Source organism: Phalacrocorax aristotelis, chromosome 5, assembly GCF_949628215.1.
Source record: "Phalacrocorax aristotelis chromosome 5, bGulAri2.1, whole genome shotgun sequence".
In the NCBI taxonomy this organism is placed as follows: domain Eukaryota; kingdom Metazoa; phylum Chordata; class Aves; order Suliformes; family Phalacrocoracidae; genus Phalacrocorax; species Phalacrocorax aristotelis.
Genome location: NC_134280.1, coordinates 39973641 through 39987028, shown reverse-complemented (window position 1 = coordinate 39987028; position 13388 = coordinate 39973641). Strand labels below are relative to the sequence as shown.

The following is a 13388-nucleotide window of genomic DNA, read 5'->3' as shown; positions in this document are numbered from 1 at the left end:
ATGCTTTTCTGGCATCCTGTGTGCAGATATCTTTTTAACTGGCATTTTAAATTTTTTCTTTTTTTAATAGCAATTTCAAGGCCATTGCAAAAATTACAGAAGAAAGCTCTGGTTTGCTTTGGTACCACTGCCCCCTCATGCCCTTAGCCCCTTCCCCATTTTTTTTATGCTTAATGATAATATTTTTTTAGTTATTCTGCAAGATGACTAGTGCAGATAGGCACAGCTGAGTCCACCAAAGGAGAGCAAAAATACAGTGGGATTTACAAGGCTATTTTTTTTTTTTTGTAGGTCAGGTTTTAGTGGCTCGACCACATAAAAACACAAGTTCTGTCCCTGCAAGACCCCAGGTCATAAAAGAGCATTTGAAATTCACATTCAGGCTGATAATGTACCAACTTAAATGTCTTTAAAAACAAACAAACAAACAGAAAAATATTTGTCAGGTACTTCTACGTGCAGAAACCGGCAAGGCAAATATTAACTTGTGTTATTTCTACAGGCAACTCTGGTGTTTCCAGGTATGATAATGAACAAAGCCAAACGGCTTTTGGGTAGATGCTTTCCTAAAAAAGGTTCTTCAGACTTCCCAGGCACAATGCTACAGAAGTCCCTCGCCTTGCTCATGCTGTGTACCATGCTGATGAGCTTGACAGAAGCAGAAAGGCAAGCCTATAGCTCAGGCTGGAAGCCACACTGAGTGGGCTATTAAGAAAGATGTATATACTGATAGTTGGCTATACTTATTTCTCCAGAGGAGGTAGCTAAGTATTTAAAATCACCTAAGAAACCAGCTCAACTGCCTGGAATAATTACAGGACATTTCTCACTTTTTTTTATATAATCCATTAAGTATCTTAGATTTATCTTCCTTTTTCTGCTGTTATATGTCATTTGCAGTTTCTAGTCTAAGTAACTGTATTTATGGGATTAGCCAACAGACAGGCTGCCTCTCAGATGAGATTTGGTATCTGGGATCTAAGCTCAGGAGCAAGGCTTTAGTTTGCTCTGCCACAAACACCCCATTTTGCATTTGTTTTGCATCTCTTGTCTAAATGAAGTAGTGAATATGTTCGAGATACTTTTGTTTCATTCTGGCCACTGAAATAGAGGAATTACAGACTGGCATAGGAAGTTTCTGTCTTTTTAGGAAACCTGAAATCATATCTGAGTTATTACAGTTTAATAGTTTGGGGGGTGTGTGTGTAATTACATCCCATAACATCTTTTTCTATCAAGAATTTTTTTGTAACCCTTGATGAAAAATTATTCCACTGGCATTATAACCTGTGGTGTAATGTCTTATATTGTCACTCTTACTACCACAGAGAAAACTTTATGTTATGACTTACATTATACATCCATAACCTAAACTAAAAATGAAGATGAATATAATGAAAGTAGATAGCCAACATGTCAAGGTAGCATTTGAGCTGAGTATTTTTTTAAAAAAAAACATATGTGAGAACATGAAATAAATCAGCTAGACTTTTGCCAAAAAAGGAGCCAAACTCAATTGTCTTCAGTGGTGTTTTGCCAGTTTTCAATCAATACAAATGGTGTCAGTAAATCTCAGTTTTGCTTTTGGCTTCACTGTTAGTTCTTTAGTGGGTTTTTTGGTATGGTTGCTTTTTTTTTTTTAAATGCCATTTCTTTAGATAGAAGAAAAGCAGCCTGAAGTTGGGTTTGTCCTTCAGCTATCAGACTGATTGTCCCTAACTTAGTCTCCCTTCGCCCTTTCCTTTACCCTTCCTTATTCCCCAAAAAAAACCCCACACAGACTAGAGAGGATGCAGAGGAGGAGAAGAGCACCATGTGCTACAACCTCTCCCACTCCAGGGCTCCTCAGCACCTGACATATCTTGGATCTATGTCAAATAACAGCCCCATTGTAGTGTGTTTTATAGTAGCTAGAACACTGACCTCTGTGAATAAGACCTTTACGTGCCCACACACAAACCTGGATGACACCAACGCCTCTATGTTTCAGCCTGATCCTGACAGGATGGGTCAATAGCCTACTTCTGTGCTAGACTCCACTTAATAGACATGCTGGGGCTTCCTAGAAGATATACCAAACCTCTGGAACACTCAGAGTCTCCAATTGATCCTAAATTCAGAGTGACAGATCCCTCTTGCACTAAGGTATAGAGGTTTTTGTGAATGTTGTGGGGCCATAAGCAAATGTTTGAGCTTCTCTGAGAAGGAGGTTCATTAGAAACTCTGAAGAGGTCCTTTCATGCCTCTTTGCCATGAGATCATGCTCCATGGGAAGTCATACTATCAGAAACAATGTTGGGAGTAAATAGTGCTTTGGAGCATCTCTCTTGGCATCTGGGTCATGATCCTCCACAACCAGATCTAATTTTGATATGGTGACTCTTCTTGCATGAAGGAAATGGAGGTAGAGCAATGGTAAGCAAACAGGCAGCGAGAAATGACAGCAGTATAGTCTCCTGGCACTTCTTCGGCAAGCTGTGAATGATCCTGCACTCCTGCTGATCTTCAGCTGTCCAGAACCACGCCAATAAGTAATTTATTTCTGATGCACGAGAAGTGCAATTCTTTATCTGAATTCCTGAACTTCAGAGACTTTGGGGAAATGGAGCTAAAGTTGGAGCAAGCCTGGATGTCTTGTTTAATCCTGAAATATCTTCCTTGGCTGATCTGGGGAATTCCTTCATATTTTTAATGGAAGACAGTCCTTGCTGTGGCAGCATGGTAGGAAATGTACTGGAGATGTTAGATACTGCCACACACACACACTTTTGCTGGTAATAACTTCACTGGCATGAAATTCCTATCAGCACCACTGTATTTTGGTGTCCTTCCTCTGAAATAAAGTCTATCCAGGCATAGGTAGAATAGTAGTGAAGAGAGTTTCCCACAAAACATTTTGCTATTGGAAAAGATGGGATTTGTTCAAATAAAACACAGTGCAGGAATGTGTCAGATGTAATCAGTGGTGGACAGAAGCATGTCAAACATGAAATCTTTATCTGCTACTTGTTCATTTTGATGTTGAAATGCTTCACTTGAACTTTCTTTAATTTGGTTTTGACTTTGTACTTTGTTTTATTTTAACCTTAAGTACAGGATGTTGCACTGAAGAATTCATAAGGTAGGGAAATATTATCTGTATAAAATTTCGGCTTTATTTGAAAGAAATTACTTGGTATTTTACTAATTAGTCTGTTTTGTGGACTTTCCCCCCACCCCGCCTTGGGTCTGTGATTTATCCTTAAATGCTATATTCCTGGGATGGAGAGTTAGTTTCTGATTTCTTCTGAACAACCACAGCTGTATGGGAGCCGAATTGTTTTAAGGGCATCAAAACACCTCAAGTTCTTCAGACTCAAAGCACCTTCTGTCACCAACTGTCAGCAACAGGCTGAATTTCTTTTTTTCTTTTTTTTTTTAATAGCAGCAGCCATATTGTTATAGTAAGGTTGTTTGCCTTGCAAAAAAATTTCCTAATTCCCATCAGCAGAGACAGGTTTCTGACACATGAGGTGGTTCTGCTGACTGTATTTCAAGTGACCCTCATAACTGGTGAGCATCAACTGGCAGCGAAGTTTCAGCATCAAACTTTAACTTCTCTCATTTGGGGCCTTAATTGTGCTTTGAAACATTTGATGGCTTGGCTGACCTTTTTCTGGGATAGCTGAAGACTGAGACTTGTCTGCCTGGAGAGAAGCCACCAAGGAAACCTTGGAGCATAGCACTTTATTGGTTTCAATTAGGCAGCGTGGTCTGGTATCTCTTGGTTTAGAAATGTCTCTGAGCTTTTTATGGGTTTGGAATTGAGCTGAAGGAAAAAGAAGACCCTGGGAATGCCAAGAATTTTACAAAGGGTAGGCAATGAGTATAAGTTGAAGAGCTACTTAGGTTAAATGCAGGCATTGAATGCTCTAATCCCTTTTTGTACTTTTAAAGTATTTCTAAACCTTCCTTTCCCCATGGAAAATCTCCCATGGACGCAGCGAATGTCCCCTGTTAGTGGGAAAGTCTGGCATTGCCATCTACCCCAGACCAGTTCCCTGCTGCCAGAGGAACAGGCACCCTGGATCCCAGCACTAGGTGAGGGAACCCTGGATGGGGCTGGGTGGAGGCCTTTGCCAACAAGCCTTATGATTTGCAAAAAACCCCTTTTCTGAACTGAAGCTGTTTTGGAAACCTGTAGTTTTCTCCAAAACTAGCAAAAATGGGTCTTTTCTTTAGGTCTGATTCAACACTATGTACAGGGACATAGGATGTATATGAGGAATGCAGGCGCTGCACGTGTAGACTTTTTCCCAACCCTACAAACGGTCTTGATTTCCATGCCGGCCTTAGGGTTCTGTGCAGACGTTTGTTCTGCTGGTCCCTGTGGAGCTCAGCACTGGTGCTGTGTCATGAACTGCCCAGTGGGGGTGCTGCCCTTGTCACTGTGTAATTAGTCTTACAGCTGTGAGACATCAGAAACCTCGCCTGGCCCTGTTTGTGCAGAGGCAAAGGGTGATATCAAACACAGAAGGTAGTGGGGTGGGCAGATAAATTCAGCCTGAGGGATGGTTTGGGGCAGCATGACTAACAAGGGGGGCTCATTTGAGGGGGCTAGGACCTGTGTGTCAGAGGGCTGGGAGACAAAACAGCCCCTGGGATGCTTCTTGTTGAACCTCTGTTCTTGATGGCAAAAGGGAATTTAGTGTCTGAAAAAAAAATCCTCTGAAGTCCTGCAGTAAGGATGCACAGGCTTGTCCCAGATTAGCTGCATCTCAGCCTGTAGGTAGTGCCCATATTCCCACTGGACTCATGAGCCCTTCCATTAGCATGACCCATGGGATCCTGACAGCCAGACTCTGTCCGGTTGCTCGCTGATGCTGGCATCTTACCATGGGGTTCCCCAACACTCTCACTCTCAGCAAAGCATCCCCATGCATTTAGGAGTCCTCTCTCTTTGGCTGATACCTTGTTAAATATTGGCCTCCTGCGATAATCTTTTATCTTGTATTTATAAACCCAGAGAGCTGCAAAAGAAATACGAAGATTAATACAGTCCATTACCTTACCTTCATCCTTCAGAGCATTGGGTTAACCTCAGCCACTGAAGAATTGCACCTGCAAAATAGGCTTTATTGGAAGAAACAAGAGTGGGAGGACTCTGCAGTTAGCAGAGATCAAGACTGGTTGCCTTTGTAAAACAGTTTTAAGCCTCTTGGCCTGAGACTATGTTGTTAGCTTATGTCAGTGACTGATTTGTGGATTATTCATTTTTACATACACAGTTTAGTCCATAATCTATTTTCTTTCCATTGACAGCACATTGCACAGTAGTGGGTTGCAGCTAATACTGAACAAAACTCTGGCCTGTGCAGAAACACCTTTTGACTTCTTTGCTTGCCATTTACTTTCCTATTGGAAATGAGTCTGGGAGAGCTCGATCTCTAGGCAAAACCCTGACAGTTATTTTTTCCTGCTCTGGTAGACCTTGGTCCTCAGCTCGCTGGCAATGCTTCACTGAGGCAGTAGTTTATGCACCATCCAGTCAGAGCCATGGTGGAGACAGGCAGTGATGATGGCTGATGAGCAGAGGAGTATGGAGCCAGAGGCTGCAAGTTTGCAAACAGAAGGTAAAAGTTGAGGGTCAAAGTTTTTCAGTGAGACTTCCAGATCAGGAAAAAAAATGAAATGGAGAGATGGAAATATTATTGTGGATGGCTTATTATTAGGCTGGCAGCATCCAAGTGCACCTCACGCTTGTACCTGCCTGTTTTACTTCCAGCTCAGGAGTCTGAGCAGTGCAGCAGAGATGGCTGTATGGTCAATATTTAATTTTTTTTTTCTTTTTTTGTAAAAGTGCCTGAGGCGCCACGGGAGTTACTCACTTGAAAAGCGAATCCAGGAATTGCTTCTACAGAGACCTGCAGGGCTAGAGCTCAGGGGGCACACCTACCTGCTGGAGATGAAAGCATTTGATTTCCAGCACATGTAAACTGAAAACCCACTATTTGGCATGGGCACGACTGATATGCTTAAGCCAAAGTAATGTGCATGAGCTGGTGGGAATGAGATTGGGCAAAAGAGCAACCTCCCAGTCCTCCACAGCACAGCCAAAGCAGGGTTTGGACCCCATGGTCAGTATGGAGGAGACGCCATATGGGGGGAGAAGGATGGGCAATACTATTGGGGCTTCTTACCCATTCTTGGTGGCAGGGGGACCACACTGCATTTTATTTTTTTTTCTACTCCATCCCAGCTGCGTCCACTGCCCACACACCCTGACCCATCCTTCAGGGGCCTGGGGCAGCACCTGGCTCAGCTTTCCCAGGCATCCATAGTGGCAGATCCTGCTGCCTTGTCACCCATCAAGGACACCTACTCAGGGCAAATGTCTCCTTTACCTGTGCTTAGTGCTGACTTGATGTTACCAAGGGAAGTTTCTTCCATGTTGAGAAGGAAAACTGTTTGTTTTCAGTTTGACCAGGTCAAAGCAAGAACGCATGTCAGCAGCCATCGATGCAATGATATGCTCTTCGGCTCTTTGATTTTTGCACGGGTGCAAACCTGGGGGGAAGGCAGCATTGCTTAGTTCAGCATAGAAGACACTTCTTGCACCATGCCAAGCATCAGTTCTCCCTTTGGTTTCATCCCTCCCATATTGGTGATGAACGTCTGCGGAGCATAAATCCAACCCACCCATCCCACCTTCAGCCTGGGGAGCGGATGCTGGGACACGGGTGGCTGGATCCTCTGCCCCGATATAATGCGGCGTGTGTACTCCCCAGCGATGCTAGAGCTATACAGGGGCATAACCCCAGGATTTTAGGTCGGGATTACCTGCGTGCCCCCGTCAATGCTGCATTTCGGCAGCAGAGGGGCCGTGAGAGGGCAGTGTTGTATTGCAGGAGGAGGACGCTGCGGGAGCTGGGGGGGAGGGCGGGGGAGGGGCAGCGCTTGCGGCGTCCCTGACGCTCTCCAGGAGCGTTTTGACTGTATTCTGTGGTGTCAAGCCGTGGTACTTTGCAACAGGGAGTAGTTGCAACAGGAGGCTCCCTATTGCAAGATTAAATTTTGCATTTAAAGGAATTTAAAGATGTACGTAAAGCCGCTATTTTGGAGGGAGCGGTCGGGCTGTACAGCCTTGCTTACGGAGCACCCGAGGGCTGGAGGGGGACTTTATTAGCTCAACATCCCCGCAATGAGCGGCTCACGGGGGGGCAGGTCCCCAGCTGAGGTGCCCACGACGCCCCGCCACGTCCGCGCCGCACCCCGCGTGCTCCGGGGCTGACGCCAGCCAAACCTCAGCCCTGCGGCCGCCACCGCCGCGACCCTCCGGCTCTCAAGACCGAGAAGTGGTTACGCCACAGCTTTTCCCTAGTTTCAAAAGGATAAAAAGGCTCATTGGTGACAGCAATTCAAACAGGTGAAAACGTGCCATGGCCGCTTCCCTACGCTGCTTTGTATTTCCTCATTTTTCAAATGCTAAGTGATTGCAAATTGCCTTCTCTTATTTGCTTTCCTTCAATTTCCTGGAACCAAAAACTTTTGAGAGGTGCAAACTAGTGCACTTGAATGCGTGCGGTAGTGAGCTGCCTTCACCTTTATCTGACGCTGTAGGACAGATGAATCCACACTACACCAGAGCACTCACAGATAATTACCTTTCTTCGGTGAAAATTTACTTATCAGTATAAATGGCATCTCAAGACGGGAAAACAGGAGTTCAGGTACTTCACCTTTCTTTCACAAGGTCAAACAATGAGGAGATGATGATTTTCTTGTACTATTGTAGCAAAGCCACCAGCTCATTTTAGGTTCCTAGGCTACATGACAAGAATATTACGAGTGGGAGGGAAAGACGAAGTTTTGAGGGACCAGCTCTGCACCTCGCAGTTGCTGAGGGGGTGTCTACTGAGAGGAGTGGAAGGATCGGTCTTGCCAAGGCAGACAGTTCTAACATCTCTGCACTTGTACAAAGTGGGTTCTTAATGTTCAAGCCAACCGCTTACTTCCCTGCAGTTGTCTACATTGTGGAGGCTTTCCTTAATATGTAAAAAAAAAATGAAGGACTGAACAGCCCCAGCAATGACTGGAACAGGAGTTATTCCTCATCTAAAGCATACCCTGCTGTACCCCTTTCTGCAGCACTTGTCAGGCTAAGCAAAGTGAATGACGAACACAATGACTTCTTTTTTTTTTTTCTTGGACTCCCTTAAGTTAAAGTTTCAAGAGGATAAGGATTATCTCTGGGACTGAATCTTGCTTTTGAGTTGACTGATCCACTGCAGGCTCTGTTCCCTTTGCACCCTCAGCTCCCCCCAACATCAGGAGACATGTGCGAAAAAGTAACCAGCGACAGCCCCACGCTCCTTAAAATAATCTGAAAAGGCAGTGACATTTGTAACATCACCTTTTAGCAAGGTGGCTCTCATGCTCTGGAAAGCTGGGGGCATGTCTTGGGACATGCCCTTCATAGGTCCCCAAGCCTTGCTCCTGTGAGGGAACTCAGTGCCGAGAGGTCATCAGGAAAAATAAGGCGAAGCCTTGTGAAGATCAGGACATTGCTCGGAAAAAAGCCCCTTGCAGCACTGAGTTTTACAGCGGTCCAACTGGCTGGCAGGTATGGTTTCTTTTACCTGGTCTCTGACGCAGAGAGGGAAGGAAGGCTTGGTCATTTTGATCTTTAATTAGCCTGGTAAATATTTAAGAAGAAAGTGGTCTACCTGTTCTGCACAGTCAAAAAAAAATCCACCCCAAAACATGATGGCGGGAATATCTGTCTGTCTAACTGTATCAGTGATGCTAAACTGGGGTTTCAGTCCATTCCTCTGGACAATTTTTACTGGTAGTTTAAAGAAACATGATGGCATCAGAAATGTTACTTGCTCATGGCTTTGTTAAGCACGGAGATCAACAGAAGTTAACATATAACATTTATTGTTATGCCTGAGCCTGTGAAGAAAGGATGGGTTAGTTTAATGACTATTTTTATTGAAATCCATCTTTATTAGGTATCTTGGGTTTTACAGTGACTAATACCTTTCCATAATGCATCTCTATCAACTGAGACAACTATGTTTACAGGGCAACATTTTTTCACCTGCTTGTCAGCGTGCCGAGCGCCAACAAAACAAACAATCTCCTCCTGAATCCCACAGCTAATCACTCATTTATTTAAACTTTGTGTGATGTCAGTAACAGTATTGGAGACAGGTTGACAAAGCCATGCTTCTGCATGCCTATGGAGAGATGGAGACGTTCAGAGCATCTACCAGAGATGTGCCACCAGTTAGAGGGAAACCCTTCTCAGAAACAGTGGTCTTTTTCCTTGGAGTTAACAGTAAATACATTTAAAAAGAAGGGAAAAAAAGCCAGCTGGCTATTAACAAGTTGGTATAATTGTGACAGCAGCACTTTTTGGTATAGTGGGAGGCGTAATCTACTTAATGTCACACAGTTGAACAACCTTTCAATTCACATCTCTTCTGTACACACTGGTGGCAGAGGTTCCTTCAGATACTGCAAGCCTCGTGTTTCATTTCTGAGGGAGGTTTATTAATAATGAAGGAGGAAAAATTGATCAGCTGATCCATGGAAGGGAAAAAACGTGCTAGGGCATAAGTCACGAGAATTAAGGTGGGCAGACAGATTTCTACAACTCATATACTTAAAAATCTGTGCCTGCAGACTTTAGCTCTGTTAAAGGTCTCATCATTTTAGCTGTACTTCTCCAACCCCCATAAATATTTCTGTCCATTGTAAAAGAAGGAAATTTCATTTTTCATAAAAGCTCTACAGTGATCCTGTATTAAAAACAGAGGGAGAAGATATATCGGCAAGTCAAAGCAGTTGCAGCCGCATAGTTGTTTTCAATAATCCAGTGAGTCACTACGTATGAACAGCCTTTCATTTCTCGCCGTGGTTCAAACTAAATTGTTTATTAGAACTTTTGTGCATTATTAAAAAAAAAAAAATTGTAGCTCTTTATTTTAAAGACTACTGCAATAAAAATTCAGATTATTCAAATTTATCAAGTGCATTATATAAGGCAGTAACCACAGCTATTTTTTTTTTAATACCACAAGATATTCCCTGGCTTTTCCTTCTCATTCGTAGTCATAAATAAGCAGGCTGTTTACAAGACATTGCTAGAGGGAGGAAAAATACTATAAAAATGAAAACTTGATCCAGCCAATGTCTGGAATTCCAATGAAAGACCTAACTGGAAGGTAAACACCAGCTTAACATAATTCTTTAAATGTAATTCTTGAAAAGTGGTACAGAATAGCTGTGAAGGGGATCTCTACTTCAGATCTTTGCCCATGTAGAGGTGTGGAATAGCAACATAGCTACATGAACATATAGCTATATGCGTATAGCTATAACTTACATGGGAGCTTCCAGGACAGACAAGCACAAATATTTGAGGTATTTCACTATTTCCTTTCATTGCGGTGTAAAAAATTGATGTCAGGACCAATAACTCAGGTGCCTTTCAGGACCCTGCAGCAGCCCCATCGCCTTGCTCCTTGCCTGCAGCTTTTACCCCTCCATCTGAGGGGTCTTTTTCCAATGTACGTGCTGACTCAACTCAATATTTGCATCAGTGACGCCTCACCAGTCATGCAGGGTGAGGGAGGAAAATGGGAACAAGTGGCTTTTTAAATCACAAAGATAGTGAACTTGGTTTTTTTTTCTGGAAATCGGACAATCTTAAAATAAAAGGATGTTGGCTGAAAGCATCCTGGGGCTCTACGGAGACTTCCTGTGCCATTTCAAGGGAAGATTCCCTATGTTCTTAAACGTGTAAATATTATTTGGGATTTGTTTAGATTTTGTTTTTTGCTTGCCAAGCAAATTGAACCTTACAATCATAATTAGCCTGGGGCTGAACATTTAATCTTAAATTCTGAGTCTTCATTAAGTCTTAATTTAAACCTTAGGAGGGAATTGCGCGAGGATTCCCCACTTGCAGGGATGGATGTATTCTGTGGCAGGTTTTTATGGCAGAAGAGGGAAACTACTCAAATGAGGAAAGCTCAGAAAAACTGCGCTGAAGCCGGTAAGTGATCAAGCGGTTATATCATGGATAGTGAGATGAGATCTGGACTCAGGTCGCCTCTTGCATGATCAAAGCAGGCTGAGCAGGAAATTAAGAGGGTGGAAGGGGAGAGCTGCAGGGCTTGGTGGGTTGAAAGGCAAGGGTTCTCCCTTCCTACGAGGGTTACTCCAAATCAGGATGGGGCATTATGGGGTTGTTTGTTTTTTTCTTTGGTTGATCTTCCAACAACAGCATTGCTAGTTTTACCTAAAAAGGAAAAAAAGTGTAAATTTCTGAATTTGGATTATTTTTACACTGCCTGTGGAGATAACTTAAACTGTTACTATTGAACTCAAGACAAATTTTTAAATTAGACATGGGTGGGGGGAACAAAACTGGGGGAGAAAAATAAATTAAAGCAGGACCTTATATTTGCTTCTGCAAGTGCTTCTACAAGGTGGGAAATCATGAAGAAATGTGAAGGGGCTGTGATTTTTCATACATCTCGCTTTCAGCTTTTTCAGTGATAAGAGGCATCAAGCAACGTCTTTCTAAGGAACGTGCCAGACCCTCTGCACACAGAGTAAGGCCCAAAAAGCAGCAGAATTAATTTCTCTGGCTATTCATGCCGAATCAGTTCTTCTGTTCAGTGTTGTCAGGGTGGCAGGACCTTTGTCATAACTTGAAGAAGCATTCTTTTATTTTTTTTTGCTGACTGCCAAATATCAGTAACAGAGGTTAAAAATAAATATGAAAATAATTTTTTAAAATATATTTAGTATATAGTACTTGCTGAAAGTTTATTTTTCTAGTGCACGCTCTTTAAAAAAAAAAAAAAGAAAAAAAAAGCAGTACAAGAAGAGAGCATTCACCTCACAAAGGGCTGGATTCCAGGAAAAAAGAAAAAAAAAAAGAAAAAAGGGGAAAATTTGGGCGGAGATTTGCACGGCTGCCTGCAGACAAGGCGACCTACTGGCCTGCTGCCTGCTCCTGGCCTGCCAGCGGAAGTTTTGCCCTTGCCTTGGCAGCAGCGCCCTGAAATCCTGCTCGGCTTTGTGCTGCAGTTCCCGGTGGGCTCTGGCCCCGGGAAGAGGCGGGTGGGGGTGCCCTGCATGTGAAAGCACCCGCACGTGAGCTGCCTGCCAAGCGGTGCCCAGAGCCCCAGGTATCACGTCACCCCCATTGCCTCTGCTTTTGCCACCTTGACTAGGACAACTGATTTTCCTCGCTGAACTTCTAACAAGCTGATTTAAATCCTCTTTGGTGTGATTTGCTAAGTTATTGAGTGTTTCCGCTCACATTGGCAGCTTCGTGACTCCTACAACTATATGGAAAATTAAGAATTAATAGAACTATTTAACACAGGAACAACAACCTGAAAGGAGCTGACTGGTGCAGCCATTCCTACAAATAAACTTGGCATGAGCCTGCGTTCAGCCGCTTATAAGCAAATGGGCTGGTCCCCTGGAAGAGACCGAACATCTCGTCCCGGGCACGTTAACGACCACGCTTGAAATAACGGTGATTTTTGGAAGCCGATTTTGATAATGAAGCTCTATTTGTAATGTATTTGGAGCTAATAAAGCTATCGAGGTCCTGGGAGTGCCCTTCTCCTCAAGCACAATGGGAAACTCTTCTTGGCAGGATTGCTATAGAAACAATGAATTATCGGGCAAACGGGACCATCCAGCAAATTGTGCCAGACCGGGGATGTGTGCTGATAACACAGCGTTGTTAATTTTCTCTATTTTGCTATAAGTAGAGCTTGTATAGCCTATAGAAATGTAAAGAGGCAGGTGAGCTGATGCGTCTATTATTTATAGACACATTCTATGCTGTATAAATGAATTTTTCATAGGAAAACTTTGTACAAAAAAAGGCATGAGAAACTGCTTCACAAATAATCGTGACTGGCAGCTTCAAACACGCTCTGGGGAATGGGCGGATATACCTTAGCCCCCCTTAAAATTTTCCAAATACAACCCTGAATGTGTTGAAAACAGTGGGGTGCTTTGACCTAGAGGAAAAATCTCAGCCCTGTTATTGTCAGTCTATAGCACCAGGCTGGCAAAAAGCTGAACCACAGCTTGTATCGCCTTCAGTCATCTTGCAAAATGGAGTCCCCCATGAGCAAATGCAAATGTTATTAGTATGTTCATATGCTTGCATTGTATGGCTTGAGAAGTGATGTATCCGGACCGGACTGAAGTATGATCCACCACCAAGAAGAAGAAACTCTTCTGGTATCAAGCAGGTGACCTCTACATTGTCTTTACTGCACTCTGCTCAATGCCAGCTGGGAAGAGGCTCTTTTACTTTTAAAAAGAGGGAAGACATGAAATATGGCAGGAAATCACTGAGCTGT

General features: G+C 43.4%; 1 long non-coding RNA gene across 1 annotated transcript in view; it reads left to right on the top strand.

The window, feature by feature from the left end:
- Positions 1-11918, top strand: part of LOC142057649 (uncharacterized) — a 36575-nt gene extending 24657 nt beyond the window's left edge. The window contains exon 3 of the long non-coding RNA XR_012660705.1: positions 10926-11918. This is a non-coding gene — a long non-coding RNA (uncharacterized LOC142057649). The remainder of the gene's footprint in view (positions 1-10925) is intronic.
- The last annotated feature ends 1470 nt before the right edge of the window (positions 11919-13388 follow it).